Raw genomic sequence first — 22,060 nt, 5'->3', positions numbered from 1 at the left:
ATCCCATTTGCACAACAGCATGTGAAATTGATTGTCACTCAGTGTTGCTTCCTAAGTGGACAGTTTGATTTCACAGAAGTGTGATTGACTTGGAGATACATTGTGTTATTTAAGTGTTCCCTTTATTTTTTTGAGCAGTGTATATAGATCATATTAATATAATGTGAATACTATTCCAAATCTTTTAAACATCCGTATTAAAATATATAATTTTTTGGGTTAAGGATTTAAATCAATATATGATTTGTAATAATCATATATTTTGCTCGTCCATCATAGGGAGATTCTATTTTATATTACATAATTACACTGCAACAAATTATAATGCCCAAACAGTAGTAATTTCAATTGCCTTGTGTGTTACAGTGTATATTTTGTTGCTCGTTAATTCTTGGGTGATTCTCGAAGCGCTCACACGCTAGCTACTCAGTATCGATAGAGCGTGTCTTCTTCCCCATAAGACGGTGACGTATCCAATAACGTTGCACTAACTCGTGCATGCGCATTGCATCTAGGAGTCGCCATCTTCCAACTGGAATTGTTCCCCCGGATTGGAAATCAGTAACGGCGGACAACTCAGTGGGTTTGGAAAAATTAAATATTTCTAATAGTAATATATTAAAAACGCTACATATTTAATACATGATCAACATTGAAAAAAGCTTGATTGCAAGGTATACTATTATAATAACACTATTCTATTTTTTACTACAGTGTCCCTTTAAACTTCTGCTGACTGCCCCTATTTTAGTTTTTTTGACAGACTTGCATTTAAGCCAATCAGTGCTCACTCCTAGGTCACTTCACGTGCATGAGCTTAATGTTATCTTTATGAAACACATGAACTAATGCCCTCTAGTGGTCAAAATGCATTCAGATTAGAGGCAGTCTTCATGGTCTAAGAAATTGACATATGAACCTTCTAGGTTTAGCGTTCAACTAAGAATACCAAGAAGAGAACAAAGCAAAATTGGTGATAAAAATAAATTGGTAAGTTGTTTAAAATTACATGCCCTATTTAAATCATGAAACCTTTTTGGGGATTTGACTGTCCCTTTAACATAACAATATTGGTTATGCAAAGCTTGGGAATGGGATGTAAAGGTCTTATCTATCTTTTTAAACAATAACAAATTTGGAGTAGACTGTTCCTTTAACATTGTTAACGTCAGGATGTTTTGAAGATAAAACTGCTACAGTTTAGATATACATTGAGGATTCACTAGCTATAATAGAGAAATAATGCACTGAAAATGTAAGGGGAAAACCACTATCTAACTGCAGAAACAAATATCTTCAACAGATCCTGTATTAACCTTCAGAGAGCTACAACAGTAATTGCAAATAAAAGACTTTTAAATCTGTAGATGGAGACCTGCTGTTCCTTGCTATATAGTGGCATAAAAAGCTGTTACGGTTGATAACTCCATATTGCATGATTTTTATCACTGTTGCTAGATCGTGAATAATGTATTTATACAATTAAAGTTTGTTGCTCTTTTTTTTGTACAGAATATTAAGGGGTGTAAACAGTATTTTTTTTTCTTTTCAAAAACCTGTCAGACTTTAATTTGTTAACCTGAACCAATTACCTGTTATTTTAATGTGGAAATTAGTTAAAGTGACAGTCAACACCAAAATGTTTGTTGTTTAAAAAGATAGATAATCCCTTTATGACCCATTCCCCAGTTTTGCATAAGCAACACAGTTATAATAGTTTTACCTCTGTAATTACCTTGTATCTATTCCCCCTTATTTCAGTTCTTTTGACAGACTTTAGCCAATCAGTGCTCACTCCTAGGTAACTTCACATGCATGAGCTCAATGTTATATATATGAAACATATTAACTAATGCCCTCTAGTGGTGAAAAACTGTCAAAATGCATTCAGATTAGAGACGGCCTTCAAGATCTAAGAAATTAGCATATGAACCTCTTAACTTTAGCTTTCAACTAAGAATACCAAGAGAACAAAGCAAATAATTGATAGATGTAGATTGGAAAGTTGTTTAAAATTACATGCTCTGTTTTATGAAAGGTTTTTTTTGGACTTGACTGTCCCTTTAAAAATAGTTTTTGGGGGGGTGGAGCCTAAATGAGCTCAAAGATGGATGTGTGATCCGTGAGCTCTGAGCTGCAAATACTTAAAAAGTCAGCAAAATAGCCTAACTAGTAGACCAAACTGCTTCAAAAGACACAGGAGATACTCGGTTGCCGGGGCGTTCAACAAAACTTAGATGAAAGTGACAGGTTGAGCAGAGACACTTCTCAAAGATGCCGGGCGTTCGCGCCGAAAACAGATTAACCTACTCTGCAGTAATGGCGCACTGAGCTAACGCCGGACGTAATACTGTGGCATTTCGATATAATCCGTGGGCAGCCGACCGAACAACAAAAAGTGAGTACAAAAGTACACCAGCTACAAGTGACCCGGCTAACAAGGCCGATCCGGCTATCTAACACCACACGGGTAGGCCGCAACCACACGCCACACACACGGACCTGGGGAAAAGTAAATAGCCCAGAATATTAACGATCGAGGTGGGAGGCCAGAAAACAAAGGGAAAAAAAAAGGATAAGGGACTGTAGATTTCCCCCAACCTTAAAAGTCGCAATAAAGTTAGAGAAATGATGGAAGTAAAGAAATCTTTTTGTTTCTGTTACACCTTCTTAGCCAACAAGGAGCACAAAAAGATAACTCGCTAAGACATAAAATAAGTTCATATGGGGCATCTCATTATAAATTAGCAATGAAACAGGAGGTTATATCTTGAAACAAAATAGACTAAGCTGAAGTTACCATTATACAGAGAAACAAGGAGAAAGAAGTGCACCCCAAATTAAACCTTGGAATAAGGGGTGAGCAAATGACTGCAATACAGACCTGACTAACTACATAGACATAGCGGGAAAAAAAAAAAGGTCTATGAAAAATAAATTCACTAACAGAGCTCGACGCTGACCAAAAGCTTAACTCTCATTGTTTTCCCTACAATAATTTTTTCTTTTACTTTGCGACTATATCCACATACATCAGTGAGAGTTCATCACCAAAGATAAGATTTTCTATAACTTACTCTCTTGCAATACATTCAATCAACTCTGGAAGAAGACAGTTAATATGTCAAACAAAAAACTGGTTAAGGGGGACAAAACAAACAAAACGACAAATATGAGCACCTTTCTCCAACATAGGTGTGTCCGGTCCACGGCGTCATCCTTACTTGTGGGATATTCTCTTCCCCAACAGGAAATGGCAAAGAGCCCAGCAAAGCTGGTCACATGATCCCTCCTAGGCTCCGCCTACCCCAGTCATTCTCTTTGCCGTTGTACAGGCAACATCTCCACGGAGATGGCTTAGAGTTTAAGTTGGAACATCTCCGCATTCTGCTTAAGGAGGTATTATCCACTCTGGATGATTGTGACAAGTTGGTCATCCCAGAGAAACTATGTAAAATGGACAAGTTCCTAGAGGTGCCGGGGCTCCCAGAAGCTTTTCCTATACCCAAGCGGGTGGCGGACATTGTTAATAAAGAATGGGAAAGGCCCGGTATTCCTTTCGTCCCTCCCCCCATATTTAAAAAATTGTTTCCTATGGTCGACCCCAGAAAGGACTTATGGCAGACAGTCCCCAAGGTCGAGGGAGCGGTTTCCACTTTAAACAAACGCACCACTATACCCATAGAGGATAGTTGTGCTTTCAAAGATCCTATGGATAAAAAATTAGAAGGTTTGCTTAAAAAGATGTTTGTTCAGCAGGGTTACCTTCTACAACCAATTTCATGCATTGTCCCTGTCGCTACAGCCGCATGTTTCTGGTTCGATGAGCTGATAAAGGCGGTCGATAGTGATTCTCCTCCTTATGAGGAGATTATGGACAGAATCAATGCTCTCAAATTGGCTAATTCTTTCACCCTAGACGCCACTTTGCAATTGGCTAGGTTAGCGGCTAAGAATTCTGGGTTTGCTATTGTGGCGCGCAGAGCGCTTTGGTTGAAATCTTGGTCGGCTGATGCGTCTTCCAAGAACAAGCTACTTAACATTCCTTTCAAGGGGAAAACGCTGTTTGGCCCTGACTTGAAAGAGATTATCTCTGATATCACTGGGGGTAAGGGCCACGCCCTTCCTCAGGATCGGCTTTTCAAGGCAAAAAATAAACCTAATTTTCGTCCCTTTCGTAGAAACGGACCAGCCCAAAGTGCTACGTCCTCTAAGCAAGAGGGTAATACTTCTCAAGCCAAGCCAGCTTGGAGACCAATGCAAGGCTGGAACAAGGGAAAGCAGGCCAAGAAACCTGCCACTGCTACCAAGACAGCATGAAATGTTGGCCCCCGATCCGGGACCGGATCTGGTGGGGGGCAGACTCTCTCTCTTCGCTCAGGCTTGGGCAAGAGATGTTCTGGATCCTTGGGCGCTAGAAATAGTCTCCCAAGGTTATCTTCTGGAATTCAAGGGACTTCCCCCAAGGGGGAGGTTCCACAGGTCTCAGTTGTCTTCAGACCACATAAAAAGACAGGCATTCTTACATTGTGTAGAAGACCTGTTAAAAATGGGAGTGATTCATCCTGTTCCATTAAGAGAACAAGGGATGGGGTTCTACTCCAATCTGTTTATAGTTCCCAAAAAAGAGGGAACGTTCAGACCAATCTTAGATCTCAAGATTTTAAACAAGTTTCTCAAGGTTCCATCGTTCAAGATGGAAACCATTCGAACTATTCTTCCTTCCATCCAGGAAGGTCAATTCATGACCACGGTGGATTTAAAGGATGCATATCTACATATTCCTATCCACAAGGAACATCATCGGTTCCTGAGGTTCGCATTCCTGGACAAACATTACCAGTTCGTGGCTCTTCCTTTCGGATTAGCCACTGCTCCAAGGATTTTCACAAAGGTACTAGGGTCCCTTCTAGCTGTGCTAAGACCAAGGGGCATTGCTGTAGTTCCTTACTTGGACGACATTCTGATTCAAGCGTCGTCCCTTCCTCAAGCAAAGGCTCACACGGACATTGTCCTGGCCTTTCTCAGATCTCACGGATGGAAAGTGAACGTGGAAAAGAGTTCTCTATCTCCGTCAACAAGGGTTCCCTTCTTGGGAACAATAATAGACTCCTTAGAAATGAGGATTTTTCTGACAGAGGCCAGAAAAACAAGACTTCTAGACTCTTGTCGGATACTTCATTCCGTTCCTCTTCCTTCCATAGCTCAGTGCATGGAAGTGATCGGGTTGATGGTAGCGGCAATGGACATAGTTCCTTTTGCACGCATTCATCTAAGACCATTACAACTGTGCATGCTCAGTCAGTGGAATGGGGACTATACAGACTTGTCTCCGAAGATACAAGTAAATCAGAGGACCAGAGACTCACTCCGTTGGTGGCTGTCCCTGGACAACCTGTCACGAGGGATGACATTCCGCAGACCAGAGTGGGTCATTGTCACGACCGACGCCAGTCTGATGGGCTGGGGCGCGGTCTGGGGATCCCTGAAAGCTCAGGGTCTTTGGTCTCGGGAAGAATCTCTTCTACCGATAAATATTCTGGAACTGAGAGCGATATTCAATGCTCTCAAGGCTTGGCCTCTGCTAGCGAGGGCCAAGTTCATACGGTTTCAATCAGACAACATGACAACTGTTGCGTACATCAACCATCAGGGGGGAACAAGGAGTTCCCTGGCGATGGAAGAAGTGACCAAAATCATTCTATGGGCGGAGTCTCACTCCTGCCACCTGTCTGCTATCCACATCCCAGGAGTGGAAAATTGGGAAGCGGATTTTCTGAGTCGTCAGACATTGCATCCGGGGGAGTGGGAACTCCATCCGGAAATCTTTGCCCAAGTCACTCAGCTGTGGGGCATTCCAGACATGGATCTGATGGCCTCTCGTCAGAACTTCAAAGTTCCTTGCTACGGGTCCAGATCCAGGGATCCCAAGGCGGCTCTAGTGGATGCACTAGTAGCACCTTGGACCTTCAAACTAGCTTATGTGTTCCCGCCGTTTCCTCTCATCCCCAGGCTGGTAGCCAGGATCAATCAGGAGAGGGCGTCGGTGATCTTGATAGCTCCTGCGTGGCCATGCAGGACTTGGTATGCAGATCTGGTGAATATGTCATCGGCTCCACCTTGGAAGCTACCTTTGAGACGAGACCTTCTTGTTCAGGGTCCGTTCGAACATCCGAATCTGGTTTCACTCCAGCTGACTGCTTGGAGATTGAACGCTTGATCTTATCGAAGCGAGGGTTCTCAGATTCTGTTATCGATACTCTTGTTCAGGCCAGAAAGCCTGTAACTAGAAAGATTTACCACAAAATTTGGAAAAAATATATCTGTTGGTGTGAATCTAAAGGATTCCCTTGGGACAAGGTGAAGATTCCTAGGATTCTATCCTTCCTTCAAGAAGGATTGGAAAAAGGATTATCTGCTAGTTCCCTGAAGGGACAGATTTCTGCCTTGTCTGTGTTACTTCACAAAAAGCTGGCCGCTGTGCCAGATGTTCAAGCCTTTGTTCAGGCTCTGGTTAGAATTAAGCCTGTTTACAAACCTTTGACTCCTCCTTGGAGTCTCAATTTGGTTCTTTCAGTTCTTCAGGGGGTTCCGTTTGAACCCTTGCATTCCGTTGATATTAAGTTATTATCTTGGAAAGTTTTGTTTTTAGTTGCAATTTCTTCTGCTAGAAGAGTTTCAGAATTATCTGCTCTGCAGTGTTCTCCTCCTTATCTGGTGTTCCATGCAGATAAGGTGGTTTTACGTACTAAACCTGGTTTTCTTCCAAAAGTTGTTTCTAACAAAAACATTAACCAGGAGATTATCGTACCTTCTCTGTGTCCGAAACCAGTTTCAAAGAAGGAACGTTTGTTGCACAATTTGGATGTTGTTCGCGCTCTAAAATTCTATTTAGATGCTACAAAGGATTTTAGACAAACATCTTCCTTGTTTGTTGTTTATTCCGGTAAAAGGAGAGGTCAAAAAGCAACTTCTACCTCTCTCTCTTTTTGGATTAAAAGCATCATCAGATTGGCTTACGAGACTGCCGGACGGCAGCCTCCCGAAAGAATCACAGCTCATTCCACTAGGGCTGTGGCTTCCACATGGGCCTTCAAGAACGAGGCTTCTGTTGATCAGATATGTAGGGCAGCGACTTGGTCTTCACTGCACACTTTTACCAAATTTTACAAGTTTGATACTTTTGCTTCTTCTGAGGCTATTTTTGGGAGAAAGGTTTTGCAAGCCGTGGTGCCTTCCATTTAGGTGACCTGATTTGCTCCCTCCCTTCATCCGTGTCCTAAAGCTTTGGTATTGGTTCCCACAAGTAAGGATGACGCCGTGGACCGGACACACCTATGTTGGAGAAAACAGAATTTATGTTTACCTGATAAATTACTTTCTCCAACGGTGTGTCCGGTCCACGGCCCGCCCTGGTTTTTTTTTTTAATCAGGTCTGATAATTTATTTTCTTTAACTACAGTCACCACGGTACCATATGGTTTCTCCTATGCAAATATTCCTCCTTAACGTCGGTCGAATGACTGGGGTAGGCGGAGCCTAGGAGGGATCATGTGACCAGCTTTGCTGGGCTCTTTGCCATTTCCTGTTGGGGAAGAGAATATCCCACAAGTAAGGATGACGCCGTGGACCGGACACACCGTTGGAGAAAGTAATTTATCAGGTAAACATAAATTCTGTTTTTTCAAGCCTTCACGACATAACAAGATAACAGAGCCAGACAACATGGAATCAGAAAAGGACTCAGATACAGAAACAGAATCAGCTTCCCTTACAGATACAACACCACTAACAAAAGCAGACTTTAAAGACTTAGTTTCGAAGCTAGACATTGCCGCAAACTTTGAGAAACTATGGGGGAAAATAGACTCCATGCATACGGCCGTCACATCTAGCTTAAATGACATACGAGCTGACATAACAGATTTGGGAGGCATAATGGAAGCTCTAGAGGAACATAGAGATACAGTAACAAACGAAATAGAAGCCTCTTCTCAGACTCTACAGATACAACAACAAGCCATTAATGAACTGCAAGACAAGGTCGACGACCTAGAAAATAGGTCACGCCGCAACAACATCAGGCTGAAAGGGGTTCCAGAAACAATCACTAACTCCGAACTTAACACATATCTGCAACACCTGTTTAGAAATATTACAGGGGAACCTGAAGAATCAGTATTTGCAATTGAAAGAGCCCACAGGGCTTTACGGGCAAGGCCTAAAGAAGAAGCACCCCCTAGAGACATCATTATAAAACTGTCATTTTTCCAAGATAAAGAAAAAATCCTTAAAGCGTCCAGAGACAAACCAACTTATAAATACAAAGGAAGTGTTATTCAATTCTTCCAAGACCAAGCCTCCGTACTCTGCAGAGGAGAAGCACCCTACGCCCCCTGACCTCTATACTACGTAAAAACCAAATCAAATATAGATGGGGATTCCCTTTTGCCCTGCACATCCTCAAGGATAATAAAACCATCACAGTTCATGAAATTGAGGACATCTCCCCCACCTGCAAGCTCCTGGGTATGGAAACCCCATCCATGCCAATTGAAGAATAGCCACATCTTTCGCAGAGCACTTCTGGGCAATCAAGATGGACAAGAATAAACCGGAAAAGAGTCAAGCAATGAGGCAAGACAACTTCCCAAAAGGTCACCCTTTGAAATTCTGATATTAATATAGGGGGGAGTAGAACCCACCCCTTTAACCGCTAATTGGCGGTTGGTAACTTCAAATCCTTGGGACCCAGGATAAGAAAATAAAGGTCTTTTAACTATCATGGTGGCTGGAGTTTTTTTAAATTTGTGATTGTGCTGAGGACTTGGCAAGTCTGTTGCTCCGTGCCCCACAAGAGAAGATTTAGGTGTGCTGTTTTCCACTTTTTTGAATTAACTTCAAATCCTTCCCAGAAGGAGAACTTGAGGGGCCAATATTGAAGTTATGGCCTTTGAAAAGAGACAGAGCCCGAAATATATTTTCTCTAGTTTGACATAGATGCCTTATAGACAGTTACCTCCTGTTTAAGTTTTAAGTTCCATGTTGGATGAACTTAATCCTGTTCTAATGTTGCTGACAATTTAGATGATAATATAATCTTCGCCTCTACTCAGCTCTTATCACCTATTTTGAGGTGACATTAGTGTTAATTAATGAATAGATGTAAAATCTTTTATTGTTTATGTTGTTATTTCTGTATGTTTTTTAAAAGTTTTATTTTGTTTTGTTTTTTCTATGTATTTTAAGGTTGCCGGGACTACTCCTCCTCTCAGGTCAGATTACCACAGTAAGGTCTTCTTGATGGAACCAATCGCCTCTCTAGGGTTGTATGTATCAATACTTTACATATATAGGTCGACAAAAGCCACACACCACAAAACAATTATCCCATGATTCCAAAAATACACCTTATATCTCATAATGTGAGAGGTCTAAATACTAATATTAAAAGACGTACAGCAATGACCCAATACCACCGTATGGGGGCCAATATTTTATTTCTTCAGGAGACTCACTTTACTAGAGACATAATCCCAAAATACTGGGCAAGAGATTTCACACAACATTACCATGCTACTACAACTACTAAGAAAAGGGGGGTCTCGATTTTGATCCATGCTAGTCTTGCCTGCAAACACGAATCTACTATAGCGGATAGAGAAGGGCGTTATCTTATAATTAAAGGCCAATTTGGGGAATCTAATGTCATCCTATGTAATATATACGCTCCCAATGATAACCAACACTCCTTTTTCAACCATATATCTAATCTGCTTACTGACTGGTCCCAACACAAAATCATTCTAGCAGGAGACTTCAACATAACCATGACCAAATTTGTAGAAAACAAAACTAAGCTCACTGCTAAACAATCTAGACACAACAGATTAGTGAACTCTATTCTAGAGCACCTAGCCCCACATACGCTATTTGACTCGTGGTACACGTTATATGGGAAGACAAAGACAACACCTTCTATTCAGCAGCCCATAAGCAATACACGAGACTAGATTATATATATATTAGCCAAATCTTACAACCACTTCTACAGACCTCGTCAATTCAGATATGTGTGTGGTCAGACCACTCAATAATCTCCTTACACCTGGAGGGATTTGTAGATACACAAAGACACAGATCATGGACATATGACCCAACATATCTAAAAAATCCTACATACAAAGATAAATATGTCAAATCATTATCCGAATATTGGGAATTGAACAAAGAATCCACAACTAACCCTATATCCCCCTGGGCAGCACACAAAACGTACATGAGAGGTTTACTCATCCAGGATAAATCCAAAAACAACAAGCAGCACAGAGCTCACTTAGCACAATTACACAAAGAAATAGCAGAATTAGAGATACAACACAAATCCACACAAAAAAGGAAGTTCTCTCTACTATCACAACCAAAAGAGAACAGTTGGCTAGTATTCTAAATAACCAATCAATAAGAGCAATACAGAGACTAAACACACATTACTACATCCATGCGAATAAACCCGATAGATACTTAGCAAACAAATTAAAAGAAAGATGTAGAGCATCTATCATTCCCTCTATTACACTGGAGAACGGCACTTCAGTGTCCCACCCACAACATATAACGGACACATTTGCAGAGTTCTACGGAAATCTATATGATGGTAAAAAAGTAACACACTCAAACACCCTAAAATGCCAAACAGAGAAGTTTCTGAGAGAAGCTGACATGTACCTACTTACCAAAGACGACAACAACACACTAAATGCCCCAGTCACGAGGGAGGAAGTCGGGAAGGTTATAAAGGAACTCAAAACGGGGAAGGCAGCGGGACCAGATGGGTTCGCGGGAGAATACTATAAAACTTTTAAGGAAAATCTGATCCCCCACATTACAGACCTCTGTAATTTTATTATGGAGGGACACACCATCCAAACAGACATGTTGCAGGCCAAAATAATAGTGATCCCTAAACCCGGTAAAAATCATAAATTTTGTGCAAATTATAGACCAATATCGCTCATTAATCAGGACTTAAAGTTATTAACGAAGATCCTGGCTAATAGACTAAAACACATTCTCCCAAAACTGATACACCCAGATCAAGTGGGTTTTGTGAAAGACAGGGAAGCACCAGACAACCTACGACGATTCCTGAACATTATAGATTATGTAGGGGACGACCGAGTGCCTTCTCTGCTCCTCTCGTTGGATGCGGAGAAGGCATTCGATAGAATAGACTGGAGATACATGTTTGCAGTACTACAAAAAATGGGATTTGAAGGGACCTTTATTAAAACCCTAAATGCAATCTATTCTAACCCCTCAGCCCAGGTATCTATCTCGGGATATAAATCTAAGAGTTTTCCCATACTAAACGGCACGAGGCAGGGATGCCCGCTGTCGCCTCTGCTCTTTGCTATTTGCATAGAGCCCCTAGCGGCTAAAATTAGACTAGATCCTGATATCACAGGGGTGAAGGTCAAGGACCGGGAATACAAGTTGACACTTTTTGCGGACGATATCCTTCTGACACTGACAAAACCCCTCACATCCTTACCCAATCTATACAAGTTACTGGATCAATTTTCCCAAATATCAGGGTATAAAATCAATCTGGATAAATGCGAAGCATTATCCTTAGGACTTCCGCAACATACTAAAAAAATCATAGACATTAACTTTGAGGTAAGATGGGCCACCCACTCGCTTAAATACTTAGGGATACACCTTACACCTCAAATTAATCAATTGTATAAACACAATTATGAATCTTTATATAAGGAGATAAGGAAAAACTTGAGCAAATGGAAGACACATACCTTATCGTGGTTAGGCAGATTGGCTACAGTCAAAATGTCAATTCTTCCTAAGATTTTATACTTATTTAGAACTCTACCCATAAAAGTCCCATTAAAGGATCTAGAGAAATTACAAAGAGAATTAGTAATCTTCATTAGAGGGAATAAAGGAGCTCGTATAGCAACTGCTCTAATAACAAAACATAGAAGTCTGGGTGGAATTGGAGCACCCAACATAGTAGAATACTATAGAGCAGCGAGACTAGCACAAACCACACTAATGGGAAGTAATGTTGGGGGGGTCATTTGGCCCAACCTAGAGGCAGAGATCAGAGACACCCCTTATCCGGACGACTTTCTTTGGCATAAACACACAAGGAGAGGTCTCAAAGACAAACCAGGATTACAGGTCACACAACATACTATGGAAATATGGTCCTTTTTAACAAAAAGACAGAATCTCTTATCTAAACAAACATTAGTACACCCAATTAGATATTTGCTTCCCAGAGAGTCACAACACATAGTAGACAAATGGGCCAATAGGGGTCTCTATAGGGTGGCAGACTGGCTAAATGGAGGTAAACCTAAGACATTCAATCAGATCCAAACCCAATTAGATCCAGTAAAGCTACATTGGTTCCAATATCTTCAAGTTAACTCTGCAATCCACAAATATATTAAAGACCGTCAAGCCAACATAACCACACCTCTAGAAAGCTTACTTAAGTCCACACATAGACCAAAAGGAGCCATTTCTAAACTATATCTACAGATACAAGCAACTAACAATTCATCAAAATCTAACCTGATTCTTAATTGGGAAAGAGACTTAGATATAAATAAAGATAAGCAATGGTGTGATGACACGTTTAATTCAGCCTGTAAAGGACTCTTAAGTGCTGACTTGAGATAAAACACTATCAAGACAATGTTCAGGTGGTACCTAACCCCAGTGAAAACGGCACACATGTCACCCAATCATAATAGGTCCTGCTATAGAGGTTGTGGGCTCATACTGCCACATGTGGTGGGAATGCGGGAGGGTGAGAGACATATGGACTAAAACATCCAATCTGCTAAGCTCAGTTCTAGATGAACACATTCAGTTAACTCCATCACAGGCCCTCCTACACATCCCACTACCCCAGTTCAACAAACAGATAAACACTTTCATTAGAATTATTTGTACAGTAGCCAGATCCTGTATAGCAAAACACTGGAAAACCTCAGCGCCCCCTTGGGATGAAGTTTTCAATAAGATTTTTCTAACACACCGATTGTACGAAACTGCTTCACAAATACTAGACACACAAACACAATTTGAAAAGATCTGATTTAACTGGACACTCAACAGACACAGAATAAGTTAGAACAAGATAGACTTTTCCAGCCTAGAGGTAGTGGGAGTAAACAACAAGACCTGGGAGAGAGGAAAAGAGGAGTCACACGGCAATTTAATTTATTTTATCTTTGTTTTTTGGTATTGTCCTTTTTTACTTGTTATTCAGTTTTTCTTTCTTTAAGCTGAGGTCAAGAAACCTACAGAGACCCCAAGGATTACAGCTTAAATCTAGTTAATAGTTAAACTTAGTTTTAAGAAAATTTAACTATTAGTTATAATCTGAGCCATAAGAATATGGTTAAGCACGGGTTAATAAACTCTGGAACAATCCGGAATAGGAGGAAGGATATAGACAATTATATGCCTAGAGACTTTCTGAGAGGTAACTAATGAAGAACTCTTGAGTGAAGGTCGATCTAGGTATCCGATACTCCCACAGGGAGAGACAAACATTTAACCTATATATTGTAATAACCAATGGTTACTTTACCTTTTCCAAATGTATAGTTAAAGGTATATTGATTGTTCCACGACAAGAAATGACTTATTTTTGTATTGTGAAAACCCATGACAATAAAAAAGATTTAAACATAAAAATTGTTTTTGGTTGTATTAAATGGAAGTTATTTTATTCATTGTTTATAACTGACTCCAGTTACATATGATTTTGAGGTTGATCACAATCTTATCTACAAAATTTCCCATAGATTTTAAATGTGAATTTTGCAGAAAAATAATTAGATAACCTTTTCTAGAGGATTTTAATCGACCCATTTGTTAGGACTCTGGCAGTTGAGAGTTTTTGAGACAAGTTGGCTTTTGCCTTTGCGATGGTTGAGTGAACTCCTCAGGTAAAACATTTAACCAACTGACAGTAATGCTACCAACCGGTGAGTTTGACGAATCAGCTACAATCTTGTTTTTATTTACCAGCTTAACTAGGTGGAAGCAACATAGTCAGCTCCATGTACGAAGCAGTAGAAGCTGCTCTGGAGCCCTTGCAGGGCATTTTTGCACATGCGAGCCTGCTCCCCGCAATGTAAGAAGCAGCGGTCATTTGAGAGAAATCACAGACAGCTCGCTCGCTCTCTGTGATTGACAGTCCCTTCTCGCACACGAGTGTGTAATGCTGCATACGGGCCAGCGGACGAACAGATCCGATGCCCGTATGTGGCGAAGGCGTGCAGACAGCTTCCCAAGTTTAGAAGCTTTCCGCACACCTTTTGATACATGGGGGCCAGTGTTGTGGTTCCAGGCAAGTTATTCAGTGAGCTCAGGAGATTGTGCAGCTTCTAAGGGGCTTAGCGTATTTGCTGGTCTGAAACCTCTGCAAATTAACTTGCTTGTTACTTGGATTCAATATACCCATGTATCAACTTACAATAACTTTATGTTTATTGCCTAATTCCCATGACTGAGATAATTACTTTGATATTTTGGATTTGTGTTTAACCAGGATTTAACGAATATTAAAGAAACTTAAAACATAATTCAGATAGAGCAAACATTTTAATTTTTTTTTTCCAATTTACTTCTATTATCAAATTTGTTTCCTCTAAGAAGCCGTATTGCACTACTGGGAGCTAGCTGAACACATTGGGAGTTCCAGGGAGAATAGGTATATAAATGCAGCCATCAATCAGCAGCTAGCTCCTGAGCTATGGCTACCTAGGTATAGATATATATTTAACCAAAAAAATCAGATCTATATAGAAACATTTTTTTTAAGAATAAATAGAACATATTCTGTTAGAAAAATTTGAATCAATATATTTGTAATATCATTTCTAATGCTATTTTTAAAGAGAAACTGAACCCAATTTTTTTTCTTTCGTGATTCAGATAGAGCATGCAATTTAAAGCAACTTTCTGATTTACTCCTATTATCAAAATTTCTTCATTTTCTTGGTATTTCTATTTGAAAAGCAAGAATGTAAGTTTAGAAGCCTGCCCATTTTTGGTGAACAACCTGGGTTGTTCTTGCTGATTGCTGGATAAATTCACCCACCAATAAACAAGTGCTGTTCAGAGTCCTGAACCAAATATTGTCTGGCTCCTTAGCTTAGATGCCTTCTTTTTCAAATAAAGATAGCAAGAGAATGAAGAAAAATTGCTAATAGGAGTAAATTAGAAAGTTGCTTAAAATTGCCTGCTCTATATGAATCACGAAAGATTAAATGTAATATTGAATTATGCAATATTCAAAATAGAAACATTAACATTGATATAGTTTTATCTATTATGTATCAATTTACTAAATTCCCTACAACATGAACTATTTATCTTCTGAATAGTATTTGTTAAAGTGATGGTAAATCCTAGGGTTTGTGAAACTCTAGGATTTACCATTGGAACAAATAAAGGGGACTTTCAGTCATGAAGAATAAAATACTTCATGCTGAAAGTTCCTTTATTTGCTTGAAGAGTTCTCTGTGCTGAGTGCCTCAGGCAGCCCACGGCAGAACACTGAGAGATGACGTTTCCACTTCGTAGCCAATAGCTGTGCGGGTTAGCAAAATAGCGTTCTGCCGTTGGCTACTTGAGGAGCTCCGTTCGGCAAATGCTTCAAAGAAATAAAGGAACTTGCAGCATGAAGTATTTTATACTTCATGACTGAAAGTCCCCTTTATTTGTTCCAATGGTAAATCCTAGTGTTTCACAAACGCTAGGATTTACCATCACTTTAAATTGAATGTTACATTCAAAATTTCAAATGTGGATATTCAATCTAATTATGAACATTAAAAAACGAAAGTAACATTTCTATTGCAGAATTTAATGGATTTTCATTCTTATCAACATTCGACTGTCCAAAACGAATGTCCACAGGACTATTCATTCTACTAAACGAATTACACTTTCAGCACATTCGCCCATTCCTAATGCGTACCTTTATATATTTCCCTGTATCTCGTTAATGTTAATGCACTGTGACAATTTTTGTCATAATAAACATTTCTTATTATAGTTTTGGCTTTCATCTTAACATTTGCATTCACGTTACTTGAGAAAATGGCAACAGTTAGTAAGGTTTAACAATAAGGGGCTGAATTATCAAGCTCTGAATGGAGCTTGATGTCCCTGTTTCCGCGCGAGCCTTCAGGCACGCCGGAAACAGCAGTTATGAAGCAGCGGTCTAAAAACCGCTGCTCCATAACTTGTCCGCTGCCTCTGAGGCTTCGGACATCAATCCACCCAATCCTATACGATTGGGCTGATTGACACCCCCTGCTAGCGGCCGATTGGCGGCGAATCTGCAGGGGGCGTAATTGCAGAAGCAGTTCACAAGAACTGCTTGCGCAATGATAAATCGATGTGCAGCGAACATGATACGCTACATTGTATCATGTCCGCTCGCACTTTCATAAATCGACCCCTAAGAGTTTATCAGTTCTGTATTTTTATATACATATATAGATAGATTTTAAGAATGGATTTTTGGATTTTAAGCTGTGAAGTAGAGAGATCAAGGACTCCCAGTTTTAACTATCCTTCATGGTGGCAGCATTTAGAGTTAAAGATGCAAGAAGTGGGAAGTGATGAAAGGGATTTTTGTACTTTACGGAGTTTAGAAAGTGTTTTGTTAACCCTTTGATCTTCGCATCCCATTCTCAGCCTAACCTGCACAGTCTGATCAGGAGAGGTGGTCATGACACAGTTGTTTAGACATTTCTATATATCTTTATTTTTTTGAAAGTTTATACACAAGATTTATTTTTATCACTGTTCATAATTTTTATTTTTATTTTAGATGTTTATTTATTTTCTATGTGTTTAGTGCACTGATTTGTGAATCTACTCTTGAATTTGCGCTATACAAATAAATAATAATATACTTATTTTCTATTATTCAGTATGTTTTGAGTTATCAAGGATATGCAATATTGTCATAATAAATTATGATCAAAACTACTGTGCTTATCTTTATGGAATTTGCCATGGTTAGTAGGGGCATGTGCCTAAATTCAGCATTAGTTATTCATGAGGCAAATTAATGCAAATTTCCCTGTGGTCTAAGGCATTCGGCTCTTATCACAGTCGGATTTATTAGGAAAGAAGTGCAACAAATGGAAATCTGTGAAAATCCAGATATTCGTGTGTTGCACTGCCTAATAAATCAGGTAGCCAAAAGAGCCAGAACCCTCAACAAATGCTGAATATATGCAAATGCCTAATGGTTAGCTTTTATAATGCTTCAAATTAGTGTTATTTTAATGTTACTTCTGCAGTAAAAAAAAGTAGCCAAATCTGAAAACTGATTTAAGTGATCATGTGCAAATGCAAATTGTCATAACCTCAGATGTTTGGAATTATGTTGACCTTGGATTTATACTTATTTTAGAAGTCATGCCTGTAATGTATTGCAATTTGTATTACACTTTATTTGAGATATGTATTTGGCTTGATTCATGTATCCTTCACAAAGATAAATCTGCCCAATTCCAGCTTTGCTGAAGCACCCTGAGATCATCACCAATCCTCCACCAAATTTCATAGTTGGTATGAGACACTGTGGCTTGTTGGCCTCTCCAAGTCTCCATCTAACCATTAGGGGCGCGATCCGATATGCAGCGTAGTTTGCGGCGCAAGTGAGGGAACCCCCGCCACCCGCAGTTTCAGCTCGCAACTCGAGCTATCCTATATACGGCGCCGTCAGATGCTAAAGTGCCATAAGTCTGACAAACCAGCGATGTCCAGAAATCTGCGTAAGTACAAGTTTCTGGAGTTGCCAGTGACTTACGACACTTTAGAAACTGCCGCCGCCTACAAAACCTGACTAAAGTATAAAATCACCCGTTCTGTCTAACACGCCTCCCAAACATAGCTCGACACGTATAATCCTCTATCCGCTATCCCCCCTAACTATCCTAACAATAAAAAAAGTTATTAACCCCTAAACCGCTGCTCCCGGATCCCGCCGCCACCTAATAAAGTTATTAACCCCTAAAACCGCCACTCCCGGACCCCGCCGCCAGCTATATTAAATCTATAACCCCCTAATGTGAGCCCCTACCCCGCCGCCATCTACCTTACCTACCCCCTAAAGTGAGCCCCTACCCCGCCGCCATCTATTTTAAAATTATTTAACCCCTAATTTAATCCCCCTACCCCGCCGCCACCTACAGGGAGTGCAGAATTATTAGGCAAATGAGTATTTTGACCACATCATCCTCTTTATGCATGTTGTCTTACTCCAAGCTGTATAGGCTCGAAAGCCTACTACCAATTAAGCATATTAGGTGATGTGCATCTCTGTAATGAGAAGGGGTGTGGTCTAATGACATCAACACCCTATATCAGGTGTGCATAATTATTAGGCAACTTCCTTTCTTTTGGCAAAATGGGTCAAAAGAAGGACTTGACAGGCTCAGAAAAGTCAAAAATAGTGAGATATCTTGCAGAGGGATGCAGCACTCTTAAAATTGCAAAGCTTCTGAAGCGTGATCATCGAACAATCAAGCGTTTCATTCAAAATAGTCAACAGGGTCGCAAGAAGCGTGTGGAAAAACCAAGGTGCAAAATAACTGCCCATGAACTGAGAAAAGTCAAGCATGCAGCTGCCAAGATGCCACTTGCCACCAGTTTGGCCATATTTCATAGCTGCAACATCACTGGAGTGCCCCAAAGCACAAGGTGTGCAATACTCAGAGACATGGCCAAGGTAAGAAAGGCTGAAAGACGACCACCACTGAACAAAACACACAAGCTGAAACGTCAAGACTGGGCCAAGAAATATCTCAAGACTGATTTTTCTAAGGTTTTATGGACTGATGAAATGAGAGTGAGTCTTGATGGGCCAGATGGATGGGCCCGTGGCTGGATTGGTAAAGGGCAGAGAGCTCCAGTCCGACTCAGACGCCAGCAAGGTGGAGGTGGAGTACTGGTTTGGGCTGGTATCATCAAAGATGAGCTTGTGGGGCCTTTTCGGGTTGAGGATGGAGTCAAGCTCAACTCCCAGTCCTACTGCCAGTTTCTGGAAGACACCTTCTTCAAGCAGTGGTACAGGAAGAAGTCTGCATCCTTCAAGAAAAACATGATTTTCATGCAGGACAATGCTCCATCACACGCATCCAAGTACTCCACAGCGTGGCTGGCAAGAAAGGGTATAAAAGAAGAAAATCTAATGACATGGCCTCCTTGTTCACCTGATCTGAACCCCATTGAAAACCTGTGGTCCATCATCAAATGTGAGATTTGCAAGGAGGGAAAACAGTACACCTCTCTGAACAGTGTCTGGGAGGCTGTGGTTGCTGCTGCACGCAATGTTGATGGTGAACAGATCAAAACACTGACAGAATCCATGGATGGCAGGCTTTTGAGTGTCCTTGCAAAGAAAGGTGGCTATATTGGTCACTGATTTGTTTTTGTTTTGTTTTTGAATGTCAGAAATGTATATTTGTGAATGTTGAGATGTTATATTGGTTTCACTGGTAAAAATAAATAATTGAAATGGGTATATATTTGTTTTTTGTTAAGTTGCCTAATAATGATGCACAGTAATAGTCACCTGCACACACAGATATCCCCCTAAAATAGCTAAAACTAAAAACAAACTAAAAACTACTTCCAAAAATATTCAGCTTTGATATTAATGAGTTTTTTGGGTTCATTGAGAACATGGTTGTTGTTCAATAATAAAATTAATCCTCAAAAATACAACTTGCCTAATAATTCTGCACTCCCTGTATATTATTTAACCCCTAATCTAATCCCCCACCCTGCCGCCAGCTATATTAAATTATTTAACCCCTAAAATACTAAACTATCCCTACCACTAAACCTAAGTCTAACCCTACAAATAGCCCTGAAAAGGGCTTTTTGCGTGGCATTACCCCAAAGTAAACTGCTCTATTGCCAGCCCTTAAAAGGGCTTTTTGCGGGGCATGCTCCAAAGAAAACTGCTCTTTTAACAGCCTTAAAAGGGCTTTTGGCGGGGCTTTGTCACAAAGTAAACTGCTCTTTTGCATCTAATCTAAATCCCCCTACACCACCGCCACCTATAATAAAAATATTAACCCCTAATCTAATCCCCCTACACCGCCGCCACCTATATTAACTATATTAATATAACTATAGTTAATATAGTTATTATATTATATATATTAACTATATTAACCCTAATTATATTAGGGTTAATATAGTTAATATCGTTATTATATTATATATATATATTAAGTATAATAACCCTATCTAACTCTAACATCCCTAACTAAACTCTTATTAAAATAAATCTAATATTAATATTATTAATTAAAATATTATTAATTTATTTTAACTACGTACAATAGCTATTAAATAATTAATAACTATATAATAGCTACCTAGTTAAAATAATTACCAATTTACCTGTAAAATAAATCCTAACCTAAGTTACAAATACACCTACACTATCAATAAATTAAATAAACTACAAATATCTAAACTAAAATACAATTAAATAAACTAAACTAAATTACAAAAACAAACACTAAATTACAAAAAAATAAAAAAAAGATTACAAGATTTTTTAGCTAATTACACCTATTCTAAGCCCCCTAATAAAATAATAAAGCCCCCCAAAATAAAAAAAAAATCCCTACCCTATTCTAAATTAAAAAAGTTAGCTCTTTTACCTTACCAGCCCTTAAAAGTGCCTTTTGCAGGGCATGCCCCAAAGAAAACTGCTCTTTTGCCTGAAACCCCCCCCCACAATACCACCCCCCAACATTACAACCCACCACCCACATACCCCTAATCTAACCCAAACCCCCCTTAAATAAACCTAACACTACCCCCCTGAAGCTCTCCCTACCTTGTATTCACCCAGCCGGGCAGAACTCTTCATCCAATCCGGGCGATGTCTTCAATCAAGCGGCAAAGAAGTCTTCTTCCATCCGGGCGATGTCTTCAAGCAAGCGGCAGAGAGTCTTCTTCCATCCGGGCGATGTCTTCAAGCAAGCAGGAGAGAGTCTTCTTCCATCCGGCGATGTCTTCAAGCAAAGCGGCATCTTCAATCTTCTTTCTTTGCTCCTCCGCCGCGGAGCATCCATCCGGCACGACGACTTCCCGACGAATGAGGTTCCTTTAAATGACATCATTCAAGATGGCGTCCGTCGAATTACGATTGGCTTGAATCTGAATCAGCCAATCAGATTCAAGTTCAATCCGATTGGCTGAACCAATCAGCCAATCGGATTGAACTTGAATCTGATTGGCTGATTCAATCAGCCAATCAGATTTTTCTTCCTTAATTCCGATTGGCTGATAGAATCCTATCAGCCAATCGGAATTTGACGGACGCCATCTTGGATGACGTCATTTAAGGGAACCTCATTCGTCGGGAAGTCGTCGTGCCGGATGGATGCTCCGCGGCGGAGGAGCAAAGAAAGAAGATTGAAGATGCCACTTTGCTTGAAGACATCGCCGGATGGAAGAAGACTCTCTGCCGCTTGCTTGAAGACATCGCCCGGATGGAAGAAGACTCTCTGCCACTTGCTTGAAGACATCGCCCGGATGGAAGAAAACTTCTTTGCCGCTTGATTGAAGACATCGCCCGGATCGGATGAAGAGTTCTGCCCGGCTGGGTGAATACAAGGTAGGGAGATCTTCAGGGGGGTATGTGGTAGGGATTAGGGGCATGTGGGTGGTGGGTTGTAATGTTGGGGGGTGGTATTGTGTTTTTTTTTTCAGGCAAAAGAGCAGTTTTCTTTGGGGCATGCCCTGCAAAAGGCCCTTTTAAGGGCTGGTAAGGTAAACGAGCTAACTTTTTTAATTTAGAATAGGGTAGGATTTTTTTTTTATTTTGGGGGGCTTTATTATTTTATTAGAGGGCTTAGAATAGGTGTAATTAGCTTAAAAATCTTGTAATCTTTTTTTTATTTTTTGTAATTTAGTGTTTGTTTTTTTTGTAATTTAGTTTAGTTTATTTAATTGTATTTTA

Source organism: Bombina bombina, chromosome 2 (assembly GCF_027579735.1).
Source record: "Bombina bombina isolate aBomBom1 chromosome 2, aBomBom1.pri, whole genome shotgun sequence".
In the NCBI taxonomy this organism is placed as follows: domain Eukaryota; kingdom Metazoa; phylum Chordata; class Amphibia; order Anura; family Bombinatoridae; genus Bombina; species Bombina bombina.
The sequence above is the reverse complement of the archived record's forward strand: the minus strand, read 5'-3'. Positions refer to the sequence as shown.